Source organism: Triturus cristatus, chromosome 1_2, assembly GCF_964204655.1.
Source record: "Triturus cristatus chromosome 1_2, aTriCri1.1, whole genome shotgun sequence".
Classification (NCBI taxonomy): Eukaryota; Metazoa; Chordata; class Amphibia; order Caudata; family Salamandridae; genus Triturus; species Triturus cristatus.
The window spans coordinates 282,429,782-282,445,987 of NC_140580.1; the positions used below are offsets into that span (position 1 = coordinate 282,429,782).

Here is a 16,206-nt window from a genome sequence, read left to right on the forward strand (position 1 = left end):
TCGTCTAGATAGGGGAAGACTGGAATCCCCAATCTGTGCAGATGAGCTGCGACCACCGCCATCACTTTCGTGAACACCCGAGGGGCACTGGTGAGGCCGAAGGGGAGCACGGTAAACTGTAAATGCTCCTGGCCCACCATGAACCGCAGGTAACGCCGATGGGCCGGCAGGACGGGGATGTGGAAATAAGCGTCCTGCAAGTCCAACGCTACCATCCAGTCTCCAGGGTCTAGGGCAGCCAGAACCTGAGCTACAGTGAGCATCTTGAACTTCTCCTTCTGGAGGAAGGTGTTGACGCTCCTGATGTCCAAGATAGGGCGTAGGCCCCCTTTGCCCTTCTTGGGAACCAGAAAGTAGTGGGAATAACAACCACAACCTACTTCTGGACCAGGAACGTGCTCGATGGCCCCCTTGGCCAAGAGGGCGGTAACTTCCACCTGCAGAAGTTTCAAGTGATCCCCCGACATGCGGTGGTAATGCGGTGGCATGACTGGAGGGGTCGCCTCGAAGGGGAGGGAGTAGCCCCTTCGGACGATCTGCAGCATCCACCTGTCCGATGTGAGGGTACGCCAGTGGAGCAGGTGATGGCGAACTCTGCCTCCAACTGGCGTGGAATGGGCCTGAAAGCTCAGACTAGGAGGGCTTTGAGGCGGATGCTGCTGGGGTAGATGTGGACGGACCGGCACGCTGTCCCCCTGTACCGCCTCGGCGGAATCCACGTCCGCGACCGTGTGGAGGTTGGTTCTGCGGCCTGTGGCTAGACTGACGTGCGGGGGTGCCCCTTCCTTGGCCACGAAAGGGGCGAAAAGCAGAAGTTTGCGGGCGCGGGGCCGAGAGGCCCAAGGACTTGGCCGTAGCCCTGGAGTCCTTAAAGCGCTCCAGCGCACTATCCGCTTTGTCGCCAAAAAGGCGACTGCCATCGAAGGGCATGTCCATGAGGATGCTCTGGACATCCCCGGAAAAACTCGTGGACCGCAGCCAGGCGTGGCGACTAAGCGCCACCGTGGTCAACATTGCCCTGCCCAGTGAGTCCGTTGTGTCCAGTCCACATCGGATGGCATGCCGTGCCGCATCCCGCCCCTCGGCAAGAGCCTGGGCGAGTCGTGTCCGGGCCTCCTCCGGACACTGGGGCAGCACGTCCTCCACCATATCCCACAGGGAGTGGGAGTAAGGGTCCAAAAGACAAGCAGCCCCAAACTAAGAAAGGAGAACAGCTTCTTCTCAAACTGTTCTAGTCTTATGGATTCACGAACTGCAGCAGAGGCTCCAAGGAGCTCGCTGACGGTTGAAGCACTTCGGTGAGGAGGTTCGTCCTCACGGCCACAGCAGGCAGTTCGAGCCCAAGGGCTTCGGCCGCCTTGCGCAGCACCACAGAAAATGCAGCACCTTCCTCCGAAGCCACGGTCGGAGGAGAGATGAAGCCAGTGTCAGGGGAGGTATCAAGACCACTGGCATCCCCAGCTCGTCTGCCCAGTCCTGAGATAACTGGCCCTGCCGGGCCAGAGGATCCTCAGACCCCTCCCAGTCGTCACCGTCATCCGATTCCTGGTATACAGCTGGAATGATCGGAGCCGGGCGGAAGATGAAATTGCCACCCATCGGGGTCGGGTGCGGCGCCGGATGGCGCAGCTCCAACACCGGCCCGGACCGGGACTAAACTGGGGAACGGCGTCGTCCAGGGACGGCGCCGGGGGCGGTACCGGAGGAGTCGCCGCCGGCGGAGGGGTCGTGTGGTCGACCGGCACCGACTGGGATCCAGGCCTGGATTCCCCGGGGACCTGCGGCGTCGGGACTGGAGTCGACGACGGTGCCGGAGCCGCCGGCTCGCTAGGCCTCCCAGTCGAGCCTGCAGGGCCCGAAGGCGCTCCGGCAGGCGTCGACGGCGGAGGCAGGTTCCTCATGGCCATGAGGAAGGCACTGACCTCTGCCGGAGTTGCGTCAGTCCCAGGGACCGGAGGGTATGGGGACGGTGCCGCGCGGGTGGTGCCACCCGAACCCTCAGCCGAGTCGCAGGACCGGCGAGTGGAGTCAGAAGAGCGATGTCGCTTCTTCGACTTCTTTCTGTGCTTCGACTTACCAGATTTCAAAGACTTGGACCCCGATGGGCAGTGGTGGCTGCGGCTCCGCGACCGGTCCCTCGACCTCCTCCTCGACCGGGACCTTGAGCTGCGCGGAGCCGACTGCCGGCACTCGAGTAGCTTGCGGGACCGCTCCCGCCTAGCTTTCGAAGTCAAGGCCCGGCAGTCGAGGCACGACTCGGCGTCATGGTCGGTTCCAAGGCAATAGAGGCACCATGATCTTTCATGGAGAGAGATTTAACCAGCCTCATGCCAAGATTTTTTACTACCGGCTTAGGTGTGGGGGCTGCACCAAGATGTGCGGGCCACCAATAAGCTGACCATATCCGTGGCCTTACCAAAAAGCATGATCTCTGCCTTGTTGCTGTTTAATTGGAGACATTTGTTACTTATCCAGACAGCAACTTCCATTATGCAGATTGTGAATTTACTCGTCACCTTGTCAGGATCAGGACCAAACGGAAACAGAAGTATTGTGTCATCTGCATATGACACGATCTCTACACCGCAGGCTCTAACAATGCGAGCTAATGGCGCCATATAAATGTTAAACAAAGTGGGGCTCAGGCACGATCTCGGAGGGACCCCGTTGTCCATTTGCATCAGTTGTGACTTAAAAGAATCCAAGCAGACTTGTTGTGTTCGGGGGGCAAGGAAGTCCATGAGCCAATGTATCACCCTGCCATATAGCCCTGGCTCATGAAGCCTGCGGGTAAGAATAGAATGGGAGACTGCATCAAATGCTACTGATAGATCCAACAGTACCAACATGACTGGAGTTCTCACATCGAGGCAGAGCCTGATATTATCTGACACAGCCAATAGCGCGGTCTCCATGCTGTGAAGGTCTCTAAATCCTGACTGCGATACATCCAGGATGCGGTAAGCTACAAGAAAGGCAGAAAGTTGTTTATTAATAAACCTTCTAAGGTTTTCGCAAGTAGAGGTAATAGCGAAATAGGTCTATATTTGGAAAGAACAGTAGACGTTTTCAGCAGTGGAGACACAGAAGCACCCTTTCAGTCGCTGGGCACTTTAGCAGTAGTCAGCGAGAGGTTGGACAAACTGTGACCATGGGAGCCAGGCATAATGCTAGGCTAGCCGTTGTCTTGGGTGGACAAAGGTCCTGCAGAGAACCGGACTTGGTGTGGAGAAACAAATGCAACACCTGGTCTTCCGAACAAAGTTCAAAGTTACACAGGCTACACATAGCCATAGGATGTGGAAGAGTAGAATCAAACTAATTCCCAGACAAGTCGTGAATGACAGAAAAATTACTGTAAATAATCTCAATTTTGTTTTTAAAAAATACGGCTAACTCATTGCACATCTCCTGTGAGGCTACAACTGCAGATGTTCATGAAGGTTTTCAGTACTTTAGATAGCTTTTAGGTGGAGTTTCCAACGTTAACAATTGTAGAGGCCAGCTATGCTTTCCGCGCTGCTCTTATTATATTATGATAGCCTTTAAGCCTGGAACGATATTCTGATTTGTCTTTGGGAGATTTGGTAAGAAGCCATCTGTGCTCAAGGTATTTACAGACCGATTTCTCTTGGAGCAAATTGTCTGAAAAACACAGAGCTGGACTTCTAGCAGATAGATGAACATTTTTGTGCGATGCAATCAAAAACACAGGTCAGGGCATCATTGTAGACAGATAAAGTTGTGTTCACATCTAAGTGAGATAAAGGCAGGGGAGCACAGCCAGCCTCCATATAGGCGGCAGTGGTAACTGTTTTCCAGCTGCGTCGGTATCTAGTTACAGGTTTCCATGAACAGTTGGACGCAGGATGGAAAACCTGATTAAGTACTGCACTGACCATGTGACAGGAAGAGGAGAGTCACAGGAGACTTCATTAACATTAGTAAAGATAAGATCCAACGTGTGTCCTGCCTTATGTGTGGCGCCAGATAATAGATGTTTAAGCCCCAGTGATTCCGAATCTCCTAAGAGTTGGATCAAACCTGGGTCATTGCCGTTTTCACATTGATAGGTTCTGAAGTGTTACGTTTGTGCTTCTACATCTTGTAGTCCCCTTTGTCTTATGTAATATTTTCTATGCACTGATTTACACATGTATGATTCATTGTCTGTGTTTGTGTTGTAAAATGCTCCAACACCCTACACTTATATGAGATCTGCTATAAAACAAATACAATACATGTGAGGGGGGCTATGGAGAGATTAGAGGCACTGTTGGAAGGTGATAGTGAAGGAATTATTAAAAAAGCCCCAGTAAAGATTGCTGTATCCTGGTACACTGTAAGGTCAGCTTTTACAATGCTTTAAAAACGAATACAACTGAATATATAATGAAAAGTGTGTTGAATGATGCACCATTTTGCAATTGTTCCCCAACTTTTCAGGGCGGAAGGACCTCCTCCCCCAAGCCCTCTTATAGTGGTCAGGCTCATGCGCTGCTCTCGATCACTATGCACCATATGGGGGCTGGTCTGACAAAATTTGCCAGGGCTGCTATGGAATCCCAGTCCAGCCCTACTTCAGATCCCACTGCAGTGCCCACATATGCCAACTCAGATGAAAGGGAGCATCTTAGAGGGAGTCAGCTGTGACTTTGGCACATTGATAGTGAACCCCAGCGAATGCAGGATGTCCGCTATAGTCTAAAGGTGGGAGACTGAAGCCTGGGGGTAGCCTGCCTTCAACAGCCAGTCATCGACATAGGGGGGAAGACTGGCACCCCAAATCTCCGCAGATGAGCTGCAACCACCGCCATCACCTTGGTGAACACCCAAGGGGCACTGGTGAGGCCAAAAGGGAGCACAGTGAACTGAAAATGCTCGTGGCCCACTGTGAACAGCAGGTTAACACCTGTGGCTAGGAGGTACGGGAATGTGAAAAAATGCGTCCTGCAAATTCAATGCCACCATATGCGTCCTACAAATCGAACCCCACCATCCAGTCTTCAAGATCCAGGGCAGACAGGCATTTCTTGAGAAAGAAATTGAGAGAGCGCAGGTCGAGGATAGGATTAAGGCCTTCGTCCTTCTTAGGCACCAAAAATAGCGGGAGTAGAAACAATAACCTACTTCTGGTGTCGGCACTCGCTCTATGGCTCCTTTGCCCAAAAGAGCCATCACTCCCTGGTGGACAAGATATAGGTGGACCTCCTTCAGTCAGTCATAAGCAGGTGGCATGGAAGGAGGAGTTATCTCGAAGGGGAGCAAATAGCCACTCTGAGCAATCAGCAAAACTCACCTGTCCGATGTTATGGACTGCCAGCTGGGCAGGTGATGGCGAATTCTGTTATCCACTGGATGCCCATGAAGATATACGTGCAGACAAGGAGGGTTTGGAGGCTGCAGCTGCTGGGGGATTAGTGAAGTGATCCGACAGCTGGCCACCTGATCCACGGGGCTGGTAAGCACTGCATCTGTGGCTACACAAACAATGGTAAGTTTGCACAATGCGGTGAAAGGGCAGGTAAAAAATGCTTGTACGCCCCCTCTGTGGCTACGAAAGGAATGAAAGGGGGGGTTGAGGGTGACGAGGGGCCAGAGAAAGGCCCAAGGACCTGGCCATGGCCCTGAGCTCCAGTGCCAAATCCACCACCTCTCCAATTAGACGTGAGCCATTAAAGGGCATTTCCATGAGTGAGGACTGGACACCCCCAGAGAAGTCAGCCGTCTTCAATCAGGCATGGCGTCGCATGGTCATTGTCGACGAAACTGATCTGCCTAGTGAGTCGGTGGTGTCCTGTCAACAGCTGATGGTGAACTTAGCTGAATTCCTCCCGTTGGAAACAGCCAGGGAAAGCATGGCCCCGGCCTCCACTGGGACCATTGGCAGCACCTATGCTACCGTATTTCACAGGTTGTGGGAATGACATCCCAAAAGGTGTGCAGTGTTCAAAAACCGCAGTGCCAGGCTAGCGGAAGAAAACATCTTCTTCCCAAAATATTCCAGCCTCTTGGATTCCCTGTCCGGGGGTGCGGCGGGTTATGTGCCAGGATTTACATGGGACATTGAGGCTTGGCCCACCAAGCTCTCCGGGATAGGGTGTTGGGGGAGGAAATTTGGGTCCCCTGGAGCAGGGCAGTGGCGGCGGGCAATCGTCCTGTTCACAATGCCCCTTTGTTGCGCTTGGACAAAGTCCCAAGCAGGACATCAGTAACTGCCTCATTGAAATGGGAGAAGTGGTTCTGATAGGGACACTCCTGGCTGAATAACTTCTGTCAAAACATTAGTCTTGACTGCCACCGAGGGCAAGCTAAGGTACAGGACCTCAGCCGCCGTTTGCACCACTATTGAAAAGGACACTCCCTCCTCCATAGCCACGGTAGGGGGGAGAAAGCACACCAGTATCTGAAGAAGTATCCAGTCCACTGGCTTCATCCAGATCCTCACCCATTCCATTTGTTACTCATAAGGTTGGCTTTCCTCAGGGTCTAGTGACCCCTCTTTGAGTCCTAGCCCATAAGAATAGGGCTCAGGCTCCAGCCTAGAAGACATGGCTCCAGTCGGTGCCGGACGACGCCCATCAGGCTCTGTCGGAGTTGGGGAAGCCAGGATCATCTGCGTCGGGAAAGGTCGAGTTGGAACGACTGCCACCGATCTGGATCTATCTGTGGATCCTTGTGTCCCTGACTGGTGCCGAGAGCTTGGATTCAGGTTAGGCCCCTCCAAAACTCATGGGTGGCGATGCTCCCTAGTCTTACGGCCGACGTACGCAGTGAGATCGAAGCACGAATCTACTTCTTTTTCTTCGGTTGGGACTTGGACTTTGCCAGAGTGAGTCAACGACTTGGGAGTGCGACGACTACCTCAGGCGCGCAATCGATACTGGGACCCTCCCTCTTGACAGGAACTTCAATTGTCATAGCATTGCACGTCGAGCCGCCATAAGATTGAGGGATTACTCCCTCAAGTTCTTCAGGTGCATGGCGCGGCAGTCAGGGCACGCCTTCGGATTGTGGTACCACTCGAGGCACCAGAGACATAGAAGGTGTGGGTCTGTCACTGACATCTGTCAGTAAAGAGCACCACAGGGCTTGAAACCGGCCTTTTCCAATGACATTTCCGCCACACCAGGAGTAAAACCTCAAAAAAGATAAATCGACAAAACGTCACAAAAAAACCTAGTCAAAAAGTGACTAAGGTGTAGTTCTTCCTGGATCTGCGTTGGCTGTCGCAGAAATTAAAGAACTGTCATCGGCACGCCTGGGTGGCGCTTGCACTGTGAATGTCATTTCGGGCAAAGACGGCGCCACATGAAGCCGAATGACATCACCTATCGGTACTCAGGGGTACTACTCAAAAAAGAAATCCAGATCCAGTGTGATGCCTGGGGATAATTCTAAGGTAAGGAATCTGCAGCTAGATGTCTGTAACAGATAAGGCCATTAAAATGTTGTGTGTTTTACGGAAGGATTTAGCTATCAACACAGTACGTAGGAGCACGCTTGAGATTATTGGTGTGTAGTGCCGTTTCAGTTACAGAGTCTGGACATGGAAAGAAGACTGGAAGCTTGATTGTTTGGTTAGGTGAAATGAGAGGACCACCTTGGGTAAGAATTGTGGATGGGTTATATGAACCACTCTGTCGGCGTGTACTTGGAAGAAGGGTTCCTGCAATGTGAGGGCCTGTAGTTTGCGAATACGTCTTAGGGACGTTACAGCTACCAGGGTGACAACTTTCCAAGAGAGAAACTGCAAAAGACAACAAGCATAGGTAAATGCATTAGGTTTCCCCTATGCGATTAATAATAAGCTTTTTTTGTTGTAAGTTGTTGCTTGCTGAGTAGTAGTACAATATAACTTGTAGAAAGTTTGTTAAAGTGCTATGACTTGTTTATGTACACAAAGGCAATATGTTGTGCTGTTAGTAGTAGTATAGTGGGGATAAGTAACAGCATAATTTTGAAAAATAAAATACAAGAGGGAAATAATAGAATTAATTGATGTAATAGCAATATTATGTATTTAGAGGAGTTCTGACAACTTTTGGGCCCGGTGCCACTTCACCTGCTGCACCATTCAAATATTGACCCTGTTGCCTGCAAGATAACTGCATTTGTGACTGCCTGTTTAGTAGTAAAATATTGCAATATGTGGTGTTTAGTGGAGTTATGACAACATTTGGCCCAGGTGCCACTCCACCTGCTTCACCATTTAAATTAAGCGTTATCAACTGCATGGTAACTGCAATTGTGACGGCCTGTTAGTAGTACAATATAGCAGTATGAGGTGTTTAGGGGAGTTCTGACAACTTCTTTGCCTAGTGCCAATGCACCTGCTGCACCATTCAAATCATGACCCTGCTGTCTGCAAGTTAACTGCACTTGCAGCTGCCTGTTTAGTAGTAAAATGTAGATAAGTTAGGTGTTTAGTGGGGTACCTAGAGCTTTTGGTCCTGGTGTCACTGCACCTTCTGCACCATTGAAATCATAACCCTATTGTCTGCAAGATAATTGCACTTGTGACTGACTGTTTAGTAATCAAATATAGCATAAAGTATGGAAAATAATTAAAATGGATAATGTAAATCAAATGTCCAATCTGTTATAGCAGGAAATAAAAACAAAATCAGAAGTCTCAATTTTGGAAATATTTACAAGCTGCTTTAGATGAATACTCCGCACACATGATCTGGGACATTCCAATAACTACAGATTCATTTAAAAAATCTATCAATAATATAACAAAACATCTTTCGCTCTATATTGATAAAAAATTATCTTGCAAAAAGGAAGCATGCATGGTCATTAATGAACGGATATACAAAAGTGAAAGTCCAATCATGTTTAGAAACTCCTTGGTCTTTGAAGCAAAAAAATATTTTTATAAAAGCACATTTTGGAGTCTTCCCAGGCGTATGTCATGTAATGCCTTGGCTTCGACCAACAGAATTGATGCCCTGTTGCTTATGCAAAACAGGAGAAGAGAACATTATTCATTTGCTTTGTATATGCCCAAAACTTAAAGATGAAAGAACATCTATACTTAAGTGGCATTTTAATTGCTGAGGAATAGGGACCTGTAGACAAGCACTGATAAGATGTCTACATTCAGATGAAATAGCACTGAACTCAGTTTTTGTAAAGTTTTTTTTAATCAACTATCAGAAGGGAATTAGATCAGCAAGATTAATTTGAGAAGTAATATAGGATGTACATAACATGCAAATTTGTATTATGAGGTCTGAACTATTAAGTGTTGATATATTTAACTACAAGCATGATTTTGATAAGCCTATTAATGTATGTTTTTATTAATTTTAAACCAGACTTTTATCAATAATTTACTTATTACAATAGGAATATTGTCACTGTATTGTATGATTCTTATTAGTCAAACAATAGAAATTTGATTTTTTTTTTAACATCGCATTATTATGTGTTTAGATGAGTTCTGACAACTTTTGGGCCCGATGCTACTGCACCTGCTGCACCATTCAAATCATGACCCTGTTGTCTGCAAGGTAACTGCACTTGTGGCTGACTGTTTAGTAGTAATATATAGCATAGCTCTTGTAAATTAACTTTATTTTTAACATGCAATGTTTATTACAACATTTAGAAATTGGTCATAATGGACCAATCAGATTTAGTTGAAAAAAATCAATCTGATAATGTCTACAAAGTGCACAGAAAGTTGGTGAGGCATGAATAGGAAATGCCACAAACGTTCTAAGGCTAGAGCAACGTTCTAAGGCTAAAGCATCTGCTTTACACAACTAAGGAATAAAAAGCAAGCATTCCAACATACTGTAAGAAGATATCTGCCTTTAAGATAAGTAGAGCTCTTATTTTGACAGTAAATGGGTCTTAAACAGTGTGATCACCTTTAGTAGAAGTATCGTAAATGTGTGCAGCCTGGGGAAGTTCCACACAAAAGCAGATGAACACAGTAATTCGGCCCTGGGAACTGATAAGAGCCCCCTTTTAAGATATATTAAATACAAGAGATTTCACAAGCACAGCGCAAGCGCTGTGCAGGCGAAACCTAAAAATGCATTGGGTTAAAGAGGAGCTCTATAAGTCTGGTGAGAACAACATTCAGGTTCCCGACTCGGGGTAGGGGTACCTCTGGTGGAATGACATTCTTAAAGCCCTTCATGAAAGCAAGTGTAGGAGGTAGCAAATTATGTCTTGCACCGTTCTGTGCTTTAGAGTACAGTAGTGGAGAAAACTGTACCAATTAGAAGCATATCAGGTGTGTGTAGTGGGCGTATGGGCTGCCCTGGCTATGTCCATGCACTCTTGCGGATGGTTAAGGTAACCAAACTCGAAGACTTCAAGAGTCAAATTACCAGATTTTGCTGTCTAGTGGCCAGGTGTCGGGCTTTGCCGTGGTTTTGTGGGAGAAGATCCAGCCTCCTTGAGAGCCTCTCGTGAAGGTGATGGACAATTCTAGAAGGGTCAATAACCATGTTTGTCTGGCCCACGTTGCAGACACCAGGATAGAAGTGAGGGATTCAAGGCCAAAAGCGGAAGGGAAAACTTCTATAGACGGTCTGCAACTAACTCCGGAAAAGCACAAACCTTTCCAAGCCTTGCAAAAATTGGGTAATTCAGCAGAAATTTGAAGTTGTATAGTAAGGAGGTGTGAAATTTCCAAATTTCAAATATTTTATAAAAAATTTTAATGAGCTCCAAAAACCTAGCCAACATGTGTTTCAAGACTTTTGAAGCCATATATCGCTTCTTCAAGGCAAACACTGAAATTCATCAAAAGATGTGGCAGTATTCCTTCAAATCAAGGAATTCAGTGCAAATATTCCAGCTCTCAAAAGAGTCAGCATGGGTAACCATCTCTCGATAAAATGGTGGAGGAAGAAATCATTAAGAAATTTGGGCCTGTTTAAGTAAATGGCATAATAACTGCATTTGATGCAGAGGGAACTTTGGAGATGCGGTTATCCTGCTGCTTGCTTAAACAAGCACATATTTTTTAACAGGAGTGAGGGACATTTGCTTGAGTTTCCTAACCACGGTGGGTGAGGAGGAAAAGTGTATGCAAAGATCTCTGATAAATTCATCCACAAAGCATTGCCCATGGACTGAAGGTGTAGAAACCTGGCGGCGAAATGTGGATATTTTGCATTTTGGTGTGTGGCAAAAAAGGTCTATGTTTAGGGTGCCCCATCTTTAGAAGTAAGAGAGTGGGACTTCAGGATGAAGTTCCCAGTCGTTGACTTGTTGCTGCGTCCTGCTAAGCAGGTCTGCAAAGTCATTGGCCACCTCCAGAAGATACTCTGCCAGTAGCTGAATGTGGCAATGGATTGGCAAGCACCATATTCAGTGCGATGGGGCTGATCGCTGAGGAATGGGAGTGCTTTCTTGCTTCTGTAGGTAGAACATGGCTGTCATGTTGTCTATCCGAACGAGGACTACCTTGCGTTGAGTCTGTTGAAGAAAGGCTTTGAGAGCTAGATGAATGGCTAACAATTTCAAGCAGTTGGTGTGGAGACCTCTTAGGTGAGGTGGAAACAGACTCTAGACTGTCATGTCATTGAGGTTAATACCAAGCCAACTGGAGATGGGGCTGTGGTGATCGTCACTTGCAGAACTGGGTCTGCAAAGGGGCTGCCATGCAACAGACAATAGATCCCCCAACTGACCCTCCACTTGTTACTACAGGCTTGAGAAGCATTCTTGAAATGGGCGCATAAGTAGTTTAGCATGGGAAACTATGGCAATGCATGAAGCCATCATTCCCAGTATGAGCATTACCATGCGCACTGAAGTGGAAGGTTCTGGAATCAAATGAACCTCCTCGTGCATCAGCATGAAATGTTCTGGGCTGAGAATGTGAGTGTGGGGTAAAATGCTTGATCAGACTGAAACGAGCTCTAGGCAATAGCCGTGCTCTATGATAGATAGGACACACCGGTCTGTGGAGACTTCTACCCAGCAGGAAGGAAGCATTCAAGTCTCCTTCCGACAGGCGTTGTGTCATTTGGAGGTGCAGGGGGATGGGATGCAGGGTAAGTCCGTTTTAAGAATTGGAGGCTCCCTTACTAGGAGTACCTCTGTCCTGTGGCCCTTGGAGATATTCCCTCTAAAGGAGTACAGTGGAAAGCCCCTGGTCCCTATTGGTAACCCCATTGCTGCCTATGATAAGACAAGGTGGGTCTTGGGGAAGTGGCTGTCGAGCCTCCACTTGGCTTCTGACTCCAAAAGGAGAACCTGCCTGAGGTAACCTGTAAGGCTTCAATTGCCTTATCAGTCTACGTGTCTTTTTCGGCTTTTTTTTTAGCACAGTGCCAACCTGAGGTTCAAAGAGGTGTTCCCCCATCAAACAGTAGGTTGACAAGGTGCTGAAGCAGCTTAGGCTTGAAGCCAGACACACGGAGCATCGAGTGGCACCGCAGAATGAAGGTGTTCACTACCCTGGCCTCTGTATCCGCCCCATCCAAAGCACACATAATGGTTGCATTACAAATGGCCTTACCTTCTTCCACAAGCTCTTTCCCTCTGCGTGCGATACTGGTCTGGGAGGAGCTGTAGGAGTACATACTAAGGAGAGGCATACTAAATTCAATACAAATATGACATCCACACTTTGTGGCCTCCCTAGGGTGGTGATGGGGTACTACCCATCCAGTGAATGCAAAGTATGCAATCTGACTGTCCATACAAAGACACTTGAATAAGGTAATAAAAAATACAAAAAATCACTGGACATGACAAAAATATGAATCACAATTCCAAATTCGTAGTGTACATGATCACAGGCCCCTGTAAGTAGAGGAGTAGCCTATGGTGCACGAAAAATACAATAAAGATGGCCAACCATTACATTATGACGGACCACTCAATAATAGACTTCAAATGGGTGGTGACCAAGCAACTAGACAACCACATAAGGAACCCAGAACAAGTACTCTTTGAAATGGAGCAACAGTGCATCTACCACTTATGAACCCACATAGAGGGAATGAACGACTATATCCCATCCATCCATCCATGAACAAATAAGGGATTGACCTGTAGAGGGTAGTTCTTTAGGGGGTTCACAATATCAGGTTCACTACACCTCATAATTCAAAGGGCAATACAGTGAAAACATTGACTTCCTTTGTATCTCCCAAAGTCAAGGAAGATTGCGATCTAACAATGGCATTTCTCAAACGCTGCTAAAAGATAGTCACAGCTGTGGTTGGTACATCCAGCTGGATGCACGATCCTGAAAAAGGGGCACCTTTAGGTCACCATTCCAACAAAGAAATATACTGTTTCCCATGACTACTTTATGTAGTTTCAATTTGATATACTTAAGGCACTCCTTGGAAGAGTAGAGAACATTGGCTATTGGGGGTGCTGCCAACACAGATTATTCTTTATGGGACGAGTTTTAGGAGAACACATAATTGGTAAGAAGCCCATACGAGCGGGATGATAAATTAGGTTTTATTTCACATCCCTGTGAAGGAATCAACTGGCAAATAACCTCTACTTAGAACCCTTACATAATGTAAATAAATGACATATCATTTAAGACTTAAACAACGTAGACGAACCCACTATGTGTAATGTAAATTAATCACTGTATGTAGTATATACATGGACCCATTAGGTGCTTTTAAAAGACCCCTCACACACCAACCTAGTTGGTGTCATGCTTCATCATTGGCGTCCCAACCGGGCGGCCGAGTGCCCCCTGGTTGTGCTACGATGCCTGATTACAGCGGAGCTGGTGTGATGCGTAAGTGTGAAGCACACAAGATGATGGACGGAATGTTGCACATTGGCAAAACATTCACCCCCAGTCACAGATCTGGGTTTAATCCATCGTTATTTTGCTCACCACGCCGCCCCAGTTCAGACATGACCATATGCAAATCAGTCTTGACCCTGTGCCTCATGGGAACAGTCCAGCCCGAACTGCCGAGCCATGTCTTCCCTGGACCGGAATCAAGCATCCTAGGACCGGTTTCGGGGTTTCACCCCTCTTCAGCCAGGATAGCTTGACTCCAGTGGCGTAGTGAGCACGGGACCCACGTCTGGGCATACCCTTCCCACATAGGGCGAACAGCAAAGCACACAAGATGATGGACAGAATGTTGCACATTGGCAAAACATTCACCCCCAGTCACAGATCTGGGTTTAATCCATCGTTATTTTGCTCACCACGCCACCCCAGTTCAGACATGACCATATGCAAAATAGTCTTGACCCTGTGCCTCATGGGAACAGTCCAGCCCGAACTGCCGAGCCATGTCTTCCCTGGACCGGAATCAAGCATCCTAGGACCGGTTTCGGGTGATGCGTAAGTGTGCCCGGTTGGGACCCCAATGATGAAGCATGACACCAACTAGGTTGGTGTGTGAGGGGTCTTTTAAAAGCACCTAATGGGTCCATGTATATACTACATACAGTGATTAATTTACATTACACATAGTGGGTTCGTCCATATTGTTTAAGTCTAATATCTATTTGGGGAACAGGACGCACCCTCTGCCCTATCCCTCGCTCTCCCTTTGAATACTTCTATAACATCATTTAATCCCACAATCAACGGTAAACATGATGCTAGTTTAGACCATCTTCTTACATACCGAATGGGAGCAGTAAAAGGATGAAGAGAACGCAGACACCCAGCAGGGCGACGTTAGCACATGTACCCACACGGCCACGGGTACATGACTTGGAAGACGACGCAGACTCCAACAAGTAGCTTCTGTGCGCCCATGAAAGGACCATCATGGTAGGCAAGATGAACACAGGAGTGTCCATTGGCAGGCCTTCCTCCACGGAAAACCTACGTTTCTGGGAAAGAGCTTTCTACAAGGGAGAGACCTTTCCTGTACGTGAGTGGATGATAATCCTCCTCTGCCGCCCATCCAGCTACTGCTGCAGCCTCTTGAGCACAGGGCATTGCTCGACATCTCCAGCAGAGGGTTTCAGACCAAAGGATTGTTTCAGCACAAACAGCGGCTTTTCGGTGTCGGTGATGGTCGTGGCTTCAATGATGGAGATGACTTCGATGGTTCAGCGCCAACCAAGGTTCTATGGCACGGGGAGGGTCGAGGATCAAGGGCGATGTAAGGGTCTTTTTTTGTGCTCTGGGGCCCTGGTTTAGTGTCGTCGAATACTCAAAAGTGGTGGCGCACCCAAGAGTGGCAGATGCTCGGCATAGGGTTCAATGTCTAAATGCCAGAGGGGCCATGGCCCTTCAGTGTGAGGCTATTTGGGAAGTTCTATAGGGGTTGGGGCGTCTACAGTACCCATGCGAGGGATGGTCCTCAAGCATGGACTAGAGCCGACTGAGCTGGATGGAATATCCTTGGGTGCTTCTTCTTCCTCCAAAAGCTCCTCCTCGCATGATTCCGAGACGTTCAAGTCAACAAACACAGGACTAGGCTGGTCTGCCGGAAGGTCAGGGTCTCACTGAATGCTTCCTACTGTTCTTCGGATGCCCAGGGGATCGGTGGAATCAAAGATGTCCAGCATTTTCTGAAGAGGATTGCCCGATCTTGCTGTGGGCCCACTGTCAGTCTTGAAGATGGTGCTGGCATAGACTCTTCTTGTTGCGGAGGCAAAGATTACAGACAGTGTGGCGATTGGCCCTGGGGTATTCAGTGTGACATTTGGGGACATCTCTTGAAAGGCGTCCATTTCATTGCCTCGGTGTATCTTCATTCTCCGAAGTGTAGCATAGAGCATGCGGTAGCCTGAAGAGTCCCAAGAGCTGAGAGGCCTGGTCGGTCGATGAAGACGGACTGGAAGGATGGAATGAGCACAGTTAGCAGATAACCCATGGAAGAAGTCTTATCGCTATGGGTTGAATGGCAACAGACTACGGTGCAACAATAGAAACCGACAAACTCCTTGAGACCGGGAACATGCTGGATCACCAACAAACCCGGTAGCGGAGAAAACATTTCTAGCCCAATCACACCGATTCAAACTAACAGAGTAACTCTTAGGATTCAGACTGTTGGTATTACTCAAGACAGTACTGGATCTAAGATTAGAAACAAGAACAGCAAAATAAATGTCTTTGGCAGAGCCACGTAATAAAGTATTAGAATACATTCCAGATGATACAGAAGATTCATGACAACTTTTGTCAGGTTGTAACTATTTAACTAATATTTAACCAATAGATTGTCCATGCCATCAGGCATTTTTGTATCAACTAATTGGACTGAGAGGTCT

The 16,206-nt window shown here is 47.8% G+C and overlaps 1 protein-coding gene and 1 long non-coding RNA gene across 3 annotated transcripts in view; one reads left to right on the top strand and one right to left on the bottom strand.

Annotated features, from left to right (window-relative positions):
* Positions 1-16,206, bottom strand: part of ZFAND4 (zinc finger AN1-type containing 4) — a 242,021-nt gene that overhangs the window by 59,677 nt on the left and 166,138 nt on the right. The gene's annotated exons all lie outside the window — the stretch shown is intronic.
* LOC146867172 (uncharacterized) overlaps positions 1-16,206 on the top strand; it is a 245,473-nt gene that overhangs the window by 19,586 nt on the left and 209,681 nt on the right. Inside the window, exon 2 of the long non-coding RNA XR_014961093.1 lies at positions 9,445-9,521. This is a non-coding gene — a long non-coding RNA (uncharacterized LOC146867172). The remainder of the gene's footprint in view (positions 1-9,444; positions 9,522-16,206) is intronic.